At 40.3% G+C, this 13,208-nt stretch overlaps 1 protein-coding gene across 1 annotated transcript in view; it reads right to left on the reverse strand.

Annotated features, from left to right (window-relative positions):
* The window catches only part of b4galt2 (UDP-Gal:betaGlcNAc beta 1,4- galactosyltransferase, polypeptide 2), a 165,653-nt gene that overhangs the window by 123,924 nt on the left and 28,521 nt on the right, over nt 1-13,208 (reverse strand). The gene's annotated exons all lie outside the window — the stretch shown is intronic.

Raw genomic sequence — 13,208 nt, forward strand, 5'->3', positions numbered from 1 at the left:
TTATCATCTAAATGTGTGCCTAGATGTGGCCTTCTAGCTAACTAATCTAAGCCTCGCTGGCCTGCTACGAGTCTAAACATGGTAGAATTCTGTTCTGTTATGCCAAACACCAGTCGCTTGACTGTTCTCTCAGACATGAGTGACCATTGTCAACATTTGTTTCAGTAGTTAGTCAATAGAATAGAAGTTGTGAGTACTGTGCCTAAACTTTAAGACAGGAGAGCAACTGTTGGTGAAGGACAGAAAGATGTATTTTACCTTTGGATCTGTAGCCCACTCTGGGCTCTGTGGGTGTTGACGATGAAAACTTTGAGCGTCAGAGCTCGAAGTCGAGAAGGCTGACCTCCAATATGCAGACCGTGCTTAACAGTAGGGTCTGTGCCAGATAAACTAACAAATTTAATTGAGCTCTACTAATTCTGCCAAAAAGTTAAAAAGTTAAATGTAGTTAAATATGAATTTACATTTACAAAAAATAAGTGCATATACCAAAACTGTTGCATGTTATGCATATATTTTGTAGCTCTAATCTGGAGTTACGCATGAACATGAACTCACAACAGAATCATCCATCAATCCCATGCCCCTCTGAGCCACAGCTGAGCTCCCTGGCCACCAGGCTATTACACTGGAAAAATAAATGCAGCTCTGCAGCACCAAAATAAGATGTAACCTTACATTACCCATTGTGGGCTTCTCCCGATTTTACCATCGCTTCCAATACACATTAGAGTTAACAATGCAAATGTGCAATACCAATGGCTCGAGCTCCTCTTTACACAAATCTGGATGCGCTGTGGTGAAGCTAGAGGCACTTACAGAATCTTTTCCAATTGCATTAAAAGCTTACAGCACGGGAGCTCTTTTGGCAGAGCAGCAATGTAAGAGCTCAGTGTTGCTTGTCATCCTGGGAACATCTATAAGGAATATGAGAACAATTGTGTTCATTCCCAGTAGTGCGTCTTATTATTTCCTCAAGATTTTTACTGAACAGCAATAGAAGCCATCCATTTAATACAGGAATTGTCTCCTCCTGGGAACAAATGTAATGGCTCACAAACTTTTTACACAACACACAGCCTATTCACTCCACTACAAATTCAAAATGTGTAAGTACAATAGTTACTTACGGAGTTGTAACTATTGTAACCATTTTTATTACAGGACGTAGGCAAGAAGTAGGCAACCCTGAAGAAAGTCAGAGAGAGACTAAGCTGAACCAAACCACCGGAGTCAATATGGAGGTGTTTTTCTTCACCCTTTCCCCCTGAAAAAGAGAGTCCAAGGCAAAACTATTACTGCTGAGAGCTTAACAAAAAAAGAGCCCGACCTAGTAAATCAAGTGTGGCGTTTATTTTCCTTCCAGAAAGAAAGTGGCCCTTTCCATCTGCAGCGGAGGCAGGAATGGAGGCGGCAGTGAGGCACGCAGCAACACTGATCCTGGATCTCACCTGATATGATCCAATGGAGTAGGAGTAGATGAGCGCCGGAGACCCTTTGTGACCTACAGGGTCCTCAGACATCTCCCTACAATCTCTGTAAGCAGAGTGAATGAGCTGGAGTTCTCTATATTGCTAGCACTCCATCATCAATTATCACATAATATTAACAACTGTAATTTTACAATATTGTCGCGGTTATGTTATCTAGCTCTACTTTTTGACAAGGTAAATCTGGCAGTTGTTCCTTACATTGACACGTAATGCAAATCAAATCAAATGCATCTGTATAGAACATCTTACAACTGGGGTTGGCACAAAGCAGCTTTATAGGAATCAGTAATATAAGCTGTATAAAATTACAGGATTTCACACAAACATGCTCTCAGCTTGTCCAGAAATGCATGTTTAAACTCAGAAAGAAAGCAAATTCATATTGAATAAAGAGACTCAAACTGTGTTAAGAAGCTCCTTGGACTCCTTTCCTTCTCCCTTTTTCAAAATATCCTCGAAGTAACAGATTTTTAAAAAGCTGTCTTTGTTTACACAACCCACGCTCTCACTCTTACCATACAGGCATTTGTATTTACCAACAATGCCAACACAGACCCCCATATGATCACTGCAGGCAGGCCCCAGCCTCTCTCCTGTACATGTCCAAAGCGCTTTGATTTTGCAAAATGTACAAAATCAACATTGAATCAACATGTTGGACTTCTGCTCTCCTGGCTAGGAGAATGATATTGTTGTAAGACACTATTTCACCAAAAAATATACTCTTTGGATCAGAAGTTTGGACACACCTTCTCATTCAATGCATTTTATGTATTTTCATGACTATTTTTGAGAGAATGCCAAGAGTGTGCAAAGCAATAATCAGAGCAAAGGGTGGCTATTTTGAAAAAACATGTTTTCAGTTATTTCACCTTTTTTTGGTAAGTACATAGCTCCACATGTGTTCATTCATAATTTTGATGCCTTCAGTGAGAATCTACAATGTAAATAGTCATGAAAATACAGAAAACGCATTGAATGGGAAGGTGTGTCCAAACTTTTGGCCTGTACTGTACATGATCACATATATATAACTTGTATTGTTGATCTTTCTTGTATGTAAATCTGGCTGTGTACATTATATGTATGTGGATGGCTGGTGAGGGACTTTGGATCTGTTTAGACTTGTGATGTACAAAGAAATGAGCTGTTTTTGCATGATTTACTATCTGGCTTTTCAGACTGAGGTCATACTGCCACATATTGGATACGCATCAGATTAATTGAAAACATTCACATACAAAGTTTATTTGTCGCTCTGTTTTAAACAGTGTGAAAATGTTTTGGTCTGTTTTTTTCCTTGGAAGCTTGGATCAACATCCAGAACATAAATATAGAACAAATACAGGTTATTATTTAAATTTAATACATTTTGGTTATTAAATTATTTCATAATGGATTGTTTGTGAGTGAAAGTACAGTACACTGAGTTCTCCAAACTATGCCACATTTTGTTGTTCAATTGATTGTTCGTGTGCAGAAGCACATCAAATGCTAATGTTTCATTTTTACAGCTTGAAACATTACAGACTGTACCAGCTACCTCAGGGGGTGTGTTTTACGACACAAGGTGGACCAAACTCATCAAAATAAATGAAACAGAAACTTAGCTGTGTGTATTTTTGCTAGTTGTACCACACTCGTACCCAACCATGATGTCCGAGCAGTTATGTGAACCGCAATGTGACCTCTGTGCATCATGACACTCTTTCTAACCAATTATTTATTTGTTGGCCACCTACATTTACACTTACATTTCTGACACTTAGCTGAAGTTCTTATTTAAAGAGGATTTCCAAGGTTGCTTGTATTACAGAGGTGGGCCAAAGTAGTGTGTGAAAACTTGTTCATGAACTCTTATTGGTGTAGTGCAGAACAGTCACCCAGATCAGGCTACCTCACACAAATATTTCAGTATCAAGATAAGATGCAAACATCTGAGGGCATCCTCTTTTGTGTTTAAGCTGTTCTGTAATTTTGTAAACATAATAGCAATATGATAACAGTTTAGTCCATTACAAGAGTCCATTCTATAGCAGCAGTAAAACCCTTCAGTACAGCATGCTTTTAATGGACAAAAGAAGCTCTAATATTTCCCTCTGCCCAATAGTAGTCATTAGTCTGACAGCCTATTCCGCTGGATCGGTCCAACTATTGCTCCTTAGCCTCTTAAACATGTGATCTTTCAACGTCCCCAGTGGAAAGCAACTCATCCAGGCCATGCTCTCCAATTTTCTCACATTCTCCCAGCTTTTATTGCTCCGTACGCTGCAGGGAACATGACTCTCACCGAGAGGGCCATCATTACTGTGGCATGATGAAGACAAAACATGACATCGCGCATCGGGACGTGAGCTAACCTGTGTCTTTTTTTCCCAGTCAGTCCGCACAGCTGCCAGGCTTTTTAATTGCAGACTGCTTGAGACTTCTTGCAGGCCTTCCTTTGTACGATTTGTGACATTATTAACGTGCATATTCAGCTGAAAGGGAACTATGAATTATTGAGATGCATAGCCACGTTACATTCATTAAGAATTTACAAGCCTACGTCAAAGCAGAAATATCCCACTATGTCACGCTGGGTCATCATGCCTCTCACAGGCCATATGACTGACGATGCTGAATAGAAAGGGCTCCCACTCTTCCATTTGACAATGCGATCCAATGCAGATAGCCTATTAGAGGTAGCCCAGGTTTTAAGACCTTGTATTGATCTTAGAGCACTTGTGGCTATGTAGGCACAGGCTAACAGCGAGCGGTCACTTATCCTATTCATTAGCAAAATCAGGCTAAACTTCTTGTATTAATTGGCTCAGGTCCATTTCAGTATGTATGCCTCAGGCCCTTTGATCTTTTAGGCCATCTGCTGTGCACCTTCACAGTTTCTCCATCCGAATGCTGAAACTAGTTCTGAATTCTGCTGATTTTTCAAAATGTATGCATAGTTCCATCGTAGAGATATAGCCTAAACAAATCATTTTGACGCAAAATGGTTACTTGTAGAACTTACTGACTCAGGCGTCTTCACAGAAGTTATGATTTCCATAATGCGAAGATTTGCCATTTTATTTACCCTCCAAAAGGCCAAGTTTTTATATGTAATGCAGTAAAATAGCAGTAAAAAAAGTTTTTTCTGTGGATTATTTTGCCGAACAACACGTTGCCTGTACCTCTCCACCATTAATTACGTGTTTCAGGCCAAAAGCTTCTCAATATATTGAGAAACAACATCTGAGGAAACACATTCAGAACCATTTTGCATAATAACTTCATGGGATAGCTTCTAGAGCTTCAGACGTCTAGCTCCATTCTCTACACCACTGTGAACAACTCTCACACAGTAATGCTGCTATCAAGTAGTGTCAGAAACTGGGAAATACCATTTGTACCACTTATAATTGCACTCCATCAGTCAATGAAGTGGTATTTACAAATGGGAACTTGGGATTCTGGATAAACCCTTGCAATCAAGCTTCCCCAGAACTTAGAATTTCACACAAGCGTTTACTTTGTTTACATCTCAACTATTTATGTGGAAAATCAGTCAAATTCCTTTTTAACTAAAAACAGAGTCTAAATATAACTTGAACATTACAGTCTCTTTAAATGTCCATTCATATTAGGACCACATTAACAGCAAGTGGAGCATTTTAGATGCAGTGGCTTCAACAGCTGCATGCACATCTGTATAGCTGCACATCCATCTTTTTACACAACTCTCTCAGGGGACACACAAAAAACAGCAGCAATCCTGTCATTCCTTTCCAGATGACAATATTAGGCTACAGTTTTGTCATTTATCATTTGTAGGAGCTCGCTGTTCATTCTGGTTAAGGCACGGACGTCTTAATGGCCGCCTGTGCAAATGCAGGAATTGAAGCAATTTTCTCCACTCGCCCGCCTCGTCGCCTCCTCGAGCCTTGAGCGGCTCGCGTTTGGCATTCATTGATTCAATGTCCACAATCTTCTGCGAGACGCTGGACCAATGTGACAATCTTAATACCACCAACCCATTAACCACCGGGTGGAGGAGGGATGTATTTAGGAAACTTGCTGCGTATTCAGGCAGGCCAGCAGTTCATCAAAACAGGACAGTCTCAGTGAAAGCATGCCCCACAGGAAGCGGACTCATTTTAATGCAGTTAGAGCTGCCATCAGTGCGTCCAGAGTATTTAACGGTCATTGTTTGGATCATTAAGAGTGTCCTATCAGGAAACCGACGCTCTGGTGTGGTATCTCTTTGGCCTAGGAGCTCTGAAGTGTGGAGTGTTTCCAGTTCATAGACTAGAGCTCACGTGTGTAAGTTGGTAAGTTATGTAGTGAAGCAGTTCTGTGCTACTTGCCAATCAGCATGATAAAGACCATAGTTCTGTTACTATAAACTGTTTATGGTTTAAAATGGTAGAACTGTAAGAAGTGTCAACATTTTCTGTGCTACCAACCATAGGCATATGGTATCTAAGGATGGGCAATATGAAGATGTTGTTTCGTATTGTGATAGATTTCATTATAGTGATACACAACATGCTTTTCTAAGCATATTGAGGATATCACCAGTACTTATAGAACAACAACTGCAAGTTTCATTACAATCTGTGAAATTACTTTGATTTAATTGGATGAATGTCTGCAATCACGTGTGTCTTGATAAATGTTATGTATCGTGAAAACGCTTAAAATCGTGAAAGAAGTTTTGTACCATAATCACCCACCCCTAGGTGTATGTGCAAAACAACACAAGTTAAGTGCTAGAGATGAACAATGATAGGATCATACAGTGGCATGCAGGTTTGGGCAACCCTGGACAAAATATATGTAACAGTAAATAGTAAAGTGAGCAGAAGATGAAAATCTCTAAACAGGCCCGTCATGATAACCGTTTTTGTTTTTTGTTTTTCGGTCCACACGTGTGTTGATCTGTGGGGGGTGGTTTGTTACATCACTACCTGTTGCAGTCTGCTCTGTGTGTATGCAATATCCATTATTGATGCATAGCTCATTACGCACACTGCAGTCTTTTCCTACACGATAGAGGTCACTGTCTGCTCACTGATGTTAGCTTGCCTCTGACAGAGAGCAAGTTGATATTGTACTTAGCCTATCGCCAAAAGGTATTTTACTCTACCAATCTGTTTTGCATCTGACTATAAAGCGTAAAAAAATAAAAATAAAAAAAGGGCCACACGTCTGCAAATGTTTGGGCACCCCAAGAGATTCAAGCTCTCATAACTTTTACCAAAAGTCTCAGACCTTAATTAGCTTGTTATGGCTAAGGCTTGTTCACCATCACTGTTAAATCATCACTTCGAAAGGCCAGGTGATGCAAATTTCTAAGCTTTATTAATACTTCTCAAATCTCAACAATTAGCAGCCTTTAAGCAGTTTCCCAACACTCCCAAATTTAAATAACTGATGCTCACAAAGCAGAAGAACACTATAAGTAGATAGTAAAGCGGTGATCAGGTAGCTGGTTCCTCAATTCGTAATGCAAGTTAGCAGGAAGTTAACAGGAAGGGTAGAGGTGAAGTTGAGATCTGGAAGACCAAAGAATCTTTGTGAAAACTGTTTAGAAGACTGACATATAACCCTTAACTATTGACCAGAGGTACCCAAATTGTTGTATGTCCACTTAGTCACAGCTAAACTGCTTAAAATGAAAATCAGATGCTAACTGCTGGACTGCTGTTTAATTTACTGAACACCAGATGATGAGACAGTAGACTACTGCACTACAAAGTTTTACAGCATTTGTAATCCTACAGATATAAGATATAAAATATTAATGCAGATATGGGCAAATAAATACACATTAAAAACTACTCCCCTACATTGAACTATAAAACTGAACAAAATTTAGCAAGGGAGGTGGTGAAAGCCAGGATAAGGTGTGAGCCGAATAAAGTTATAGGGCTATTTATACTCTCTCTTAGTTGCGAGAGCCTGGCACACCCTGGGGTGCCCAACAGAACACAAGAGAGTGCGGGAGTAAACAGAGACATGCTCTTCAGTTGAATAATTAAGGATGGTTCTCAAAAGAGTAAAACAGGACTTAAAAAGCTGCTTTGAGGCCAATGTCCAGATCCCTGGAGCTAGCACGTAATGCAAACACATGCAGCACAGCAGTTGTTTTTTTTTCTTCCACCAGGAAAAAAGCTAGTGTTGATTAAAGTTGAACTTGGAGGCAAATGCTTAGAGCTAGCAGCATCAATGTATAGTAATGCAAATAAAAAAACAAGCCTATGTGGGTCTACAAGCATATTAGCCTCACTAGTATTTTGGTTGAATTACTTCATAGTATCTGTACTTGCAGAGTTTATGAGTGCCGATCTAGGACCTGCTCCTGTCAGCAAGGTCACAGTAAATTGGGAAGCATTGCAAATACAGGCCTAGATGAATTTAGTTGGGAGTTTTTTTAGACCAACGTAGTTTGGAAACTTTTTTAAAATATTAAGCCGACCCAAGCGTCTCTTATCTTCTCTTTTTTCCAGAAAGGTTTGTGCCTCTGTTCCTGTCTCTGTGGCCCTCTCTCTGACAGCCCAAGATAATGATCCGTCCCTCCATGCAGAGCCAGGCACCAATATCCTGCCGGTCAGAGCCTAGCTACCAAATGAGCTCACTGGCCACAAGCCACCATGCAGCTTTTCATTTCAACAGAGCAGCCTTGGAGAAAAAAGAGCAAGCCAGAGAAGCCAGGACAGTCCCACGAGATAGACAGAAAGGATTACAGCTGAATCATCCTGCCATGCAGTTCTGTTTCATTTAAAGCTTTTCAATTTGGTGAAGGTGTGAGTGGCCAAAGCCAAAAACAGCACTCCCTATTTTGGATAGCTAATCCAGCCTATAGCCCTCATCCAAATGTTAGAACTAGTGCCTGTAGTCTGACGAAGTTTTGCAGTTGGCGGTTTTTGCAGAGGTAGTTAAAGGACAGAGGAGGGACCCCACCCGCACCCCCACGCCATTTCTGTAGTGACTCACAAGCTGTCGGTCATTAACCTCCATCTAAGATTGAGAGGGAGAGGAAATCGCCAGTAAGACACCACCCACACATAGCACCTGCCAGCTGGGACAGAATTTAGCACAGGCACCAGCTTCTTTTCTATGGCCTTCCCCTGCAACATGAACCATAGCTGGCTGCCCCTGTGACCAGCCAAGAATGCACACAAGGACATATATATAGTGTGTGTGTGTGTGTGTGTGTGTATATATATATATATATATATACACATATACACACACACACACACACACACACACACACACACACACACACACACATATATATATATATATATATATATATATATATATATATATATATATATATATATATATAAAAATCAAACACAGCCACAAGCTAATCACTGGAGATTCACAATAACCTGAATTATATCAGCAGATAATCAAAAAACCCACAAGAATGGACCGATTTGATCCACGTTGACTTCTAAATGGGTGGTCCAGCTGTGAAGACCATAAGCATGCCCATTTCCTCCCCAAAGGCTCTAAATGAACTAATAAAATAGACAGATCTTAAAGGTGCACCTTTAATACGTGCACCTTTAAGATTCTGCTCACAGTCAGTCGGCAGACTGTATTATGATCTTTGTGATTTCAGAGTGTACCGCGGCGAAGTTAGCCAGCATGCTAAATCAAGGTAGTTTTTTGGCTGAGCACCCAGTGCCCAAACTGGGGCACCCATATTTACAGTTTTATATAAAAATGCAAATGTGCTGCAGTGTACCATGTATAGTGAGTATGTGATTGTCTGGCAAAATTATGTCCACTTTTGTATTTTACTGTTTGCGGTAACTAAATAAGCTAGCATGCTTAGCTCCTCGGCTAAGCGGCAAATATGAATCGCCCCACGTCCGCCAACCATGTCTGTTACACATAGTTAAAATACTAATACTCAGAGTGCGGTCCTGTACCGTGGTAAGTATATGCTGACAAGGCATAACTGTGTTTACTGTTGTGTTTTGCATTAACCATCCTGTGTTAGTCAGTCAGCTCCAAGCTGAGAGCAATAACACACAACGAACACCCAACTACTGTCAACCACAGCCGTTCTACACTTTTTTTTGGTTTAATGCTTAATGATTGTGCAGCACTGTTCTCTCGCCTATGTGAAGTTCTGGAATATAACCATTGATTTTACTTACTTTTTTACTGGTTATGGTTGGTACGTTAGCTAATATTAGTTTTCTAACAAAATGGAGGACATTTTCCAGTACTTCCAATACATGCCTTTCTCCAAAATACAAATCCAGGTGCGTTTATTCACATTTCTACAGTTAATTCGAGCTGAATAGCATCAAACAGAGAGAAATAATAATAATTATATAAAAAATTTAAATTTAATATAAAAGATGCATTTTAAATGTATTTTCCATAATAAACAGCTGCTTTATTAAACGCAGAGCCAAGTTCACTATTCACCGCTAACTTGGTTCTTCAAGTTCAAATTTTATTGTGAGAGAATCTTATTCAGAATGACTGAGCCAGTTCAGCTATAAAGTTATTTCCATGCTTTATATTAGTCATGAAGAATTATGGCAATTTATTATAAACTGAACCGATTAGCTAGCCTGCTATTTTAATCTTCATCTCACGTTTCCATGCTCTAAACAAGCACCTGGGTACATGTTAAATTTCTTCAGCTGATTTTTTTTTAACAGTAACACTAAGGCCAAACAAATTAGCATCATTTTACTTAAAGTGTTGTCTGCAAATTGTATATCTTTTGCTGAAATTTCAGGGAGTATGGCAGAGTTAGGCCTTTAGACTAATTACATGACAGTGACAAGAATTTGTTTATAGCCCAATATCATATATTTTGTGGTTTTATTACAAATGGATGATAAATAAGACTTCTCTTATTTAGACCTCTGAAAAAGCATTCCTATGGGTTCTGAACCAAACACATCCAATAAGCGACAAATATAAATATAACCAATGAGTACTCAAGTATTCAAATTATTTAGGCCAGACCAATTTTTTCATTTAAATATGTTTATATGTTTTAAGCTGGAATTAGCACAAACGTACAGTGCGTTCCATAAGTATTTGGACAGTGGCACATTTTCTTGCAGCACAAATCCACTGTGGTGGTGTTCAGATGCAAAAGGACAAATATTGTGTCACTATCCAAGTACTGTACATGAAAAGTTCACGATTCCCTTATCAGAGCATCTCTAATGATCATTATGGGATCACAGTGATCCAATGTACAAATGATTTTTCATCCCTGATACAGACACAATACAGGTGAATCTCCGTCAACATGTGGTCAAGAGATGAAAAGTCACTGATCATCAGAGTGGACTAACTGTACAACTGTCAACATTTCTCCTGGTTCTTAGTGTAACTTTGCTCTACGTATTTATTTATGTCTAAAAATTTGGCAGTTTTCTAGTCCACACAATCTGGCGTTCCCCTAGGTATTCACTACAGACTCGCTCGTCTTGCCTTGGCAGTCAAAATTCAAAACTCTACACAGTCGTGGCATACTGTATGTCTCGTAGTGCTGATTCGCCCTGCCAACAGGGAACTGAATCATGGCTAAGCCACTGTGAAACGAAGGGGAGGCTCTCATGAACCGTTTCCTTCAAAACAGCGGCACTGAAGTACATCAGCCTTCCTCTAAACTGTACAGAGAACAGAGTCCTCTTTGTAGCCCCTCTTTTAGCCAGCTGAGAGAAAGGCAGATTGAAAAAAAGAATCTAAAGAGAATCAAAAACACAAACAGAAAAAATAAAATGCTAAAAAAAATGCTACCTCATCCAAGCTAACTGCAGCCTAACGTTGTGAATTGCAGACTATGGTCATGCGGCAAAGCTGGAGGGTTAAGGATGGGCTTACACCTACTTTGTCATGTAACAGGATGGGGGTGTGGTGCGAGGGGAAGAGATGTAAACAGCTAAAAAGTGCTGAGGTAGCCATCTTAAGATCTCCCATCAGTACAAAGGCAGGGACCAAAGTGACAAGGGGGGGGGGGGGGGGGAGCATATGATATGATGGGAGCATATGATAGCAGAGCATATGATATGATGGGATGATTGGGGGGACTAATACATGTCACATGACGCAGCAACTCTCAGCTCCCTCTGGAGCTCTACTTAAAACTCATTAGAAGGATATGGGTGGCAAAGGCCTGGCGCTCGCAGGCATATCAAATGGTGATACAGCGTATTCATTACAAAAGGTTGCCTCATTACCAGCAAGAAAATGCAGCACAATGACATTGTAGTTAATGAGTATTTTTCTTCCTGCTGATGGGGCGCGTTGCTCAGGGAGAGGCAGTTCTCCCGTTATAGTTGAGCTTTGAGCTTCAGTTGCATAATCGCGGCTGTAGCAAATGTGTCACATTCACAGTACGGTAGGCTTCTTCCGTCGTATGCATTTGGGCCGTTCTAGTCCTTGCTTATTCCATGCGGGATCGCAAGCAGACTGGGAATACTGATATGGCGAAACATTAGGCTGTGTGTGCCGGTCATCTGCAAAGGACATTTGCTTTGCATTGCGCTGTGTAATGTGTGCTGTTGGTCAGTGGGCCTTGATGGGACAACGAAGAGGGTAGTTTGGTTTCTTGGACGAAATACCATACAAAGGGCGACTGAGGAAGGATGCTGATGCAAAATCTGTTGTGCCTCTGTGCTCAGTGTAGAAAACAGAGTGGGACACTAGCTTTTAGACTAATTGGAGTCTGCAGAGAATCCATTACAACTCAGAGAGGCATCTCAGTGGCTGCCCACACGTTCTCACTCACACACACACACACACACACACACACACACACACACACACACACACACTTTATCTCCTGTTCAGAGAGTGCTAATTAAGAGTTTCCAGGCATGAACACCCCCCCCCCCTCTTCTGTCTCGCATTCCCGGGCATAACTAGCCGTTTGATCTGTTCGGCGAGCCTTATTACACTGTAGTTATGAAAGGGTTTTTATTCGTATTGTTATAAAGACAAGGCTCCTGGTTCTTATTACCCTGATCTGCCTCTTTCTCTTGTTGCATTTAAAACTCTCTTCTTTAGTAGTCAATAATCGTACTGCAATGCTCTGACACTGGGCATTCCTCAAGCTGCCATTACTTTCTGTAATGGCAGCTTGAGGAATACCCCCCCAGGGCTTAGTCAGAACATTGTACAAAAAGCCACTTATAGAAATACTATAATGAAGGAATTATATTTACATGGGGTTCTAGAGAACATTTCCTTTTTCTCAGGTGCTACTAGCCATTTCTGTTTCCTGCTTTATATAAAACTTTTCCCTAATTTTATCCTATTTTCTTTCCTATTTCAAATATTAGTTACCCAATTTCTGTTCCACTCCGCCAATGACCAGCAACACTAGAAGGCTACAACATGTCAAGCCATCCACTGCCTTTCTTTTTTTTTTTTAAAACAACAGCTAACAGACACCTGTGCTGACCAACATCATACTAGGAGTGCCCCAAGACCAACTGTACGGCTGCTGATGGCAAGAAACATGATCCGGCAATCCGGCAAAAAGATCACAGTAACACGGTCATAGATTTAGTCATTCTAGCGTGTGCATCTATGCTAAAAACTTACAGAATCATGAAACAACTGATAATTTGAATAAGTCCATAGAGTTTAGACTTCTAATCCAATCCTAACAAGGCTCAGAAACAAATTTCAAAACAAACCATTACAAAGTAACAGCTAATTCTGTGCGAGACATGC

Source organism: Salminus brasiliensis, chromosome 9 (assembly GCF_030463535.1).
Source record: "Salminus brasiliensis chromosome 9, fSalBra1.hap2, whole genome shotgun sequence".
NCBI lineage: Eukaryota > Metazoa > Chordata > Actinopteri > Characiformes > Bryconidae > Salminus > Salminus brasiliensis.